General features: G+C 43.7%; 1 protein-coding gene across 1 annotated transcript in view; it reads right to left on the bottom strand.

The window, feature by feature from the left end:
* The window catches only part of LOC109513079 (NT-3 growth factor receptor-like), a 68,189-nt gene that overhangs the window by 30,778 nt on the left and 36,766 nt on the right, over positions 1-645 (bottom strand). The gene's annotated exons all lie outside the window — the stretch shown is intronic.

Genomic DNA, 645 nt, shown 5'->3' with positions numbered 1-645 from the left:
AAAAAAAAGATTGGATTCGCTCTGCTAGAGCTGTCACTCGCATTTTAACTCAAAATGGCCGAAGGAGAAGACGTTGATCTGGCTGCAGAACTACTTTCCACACAATTTGCAAGACGAGCCTTCCACGAAAAGCTGGATATTGTGCAAAGAGGTCGCCCAACTCCTGCGCTAGCCTGTCCCAGCAAGGAAAAGGGTTTTTTCCGTCATTTTCAGACGAGCAATTATGAACGGTACCCGTGTCTCACAGCCTTTGAGAAACGCTGGAAATTGTACTGCTGGGAATGCCTCTTGCTTGCAACTGACCGGTGCGTTTAAAAACGTTTGGGGACAAAACGTTTGGGGACACTCGCGTAGATCTGCAGCTCGGTAAACAGGCACGCCGGGAGACGGAGCTCCACCAACGAAAAAGTAAAAAAAAAAAATAAAAAAAAATCGGGAAATTAAAATTATACCAGAAACACAACCGGACAAAAACGGCTTTCAGCATTAGCTTCCATGTCGATAGAAAATGACTTGCTAATGGACCTGAAAACTGTACAACAGAGCCACTGAAGTGTTCCTGAGAAAACAAAAGTGGATCGACTTAATTTTCAAATCAGCAGACGCTGTGGAGAAGTACATTGGTGAGTCAATGAATTTTATTTT

This window comes from Hippocampus comes, unplaced genomic scaffold (assembly GCF_001891065.2).
Source record: "Hippocampus comes isolate QL1 unplaced genomic scaffold, H_comes_QL1_v1.1 scaffold180, whole genome shotgun sequence".
NCBI classification, from domain to species: Eukaryota; Metazoa; Chordata; class Actinopteri; order Syngnathiformes; family Syngnathidae; genus Hippocampus; species Hippocampus comes.
The sequence above is the reverse complement of the archived record's forward strand: the minus strand, read 5'-3'. Positions and strand labels throughout refer to the sequence as shown.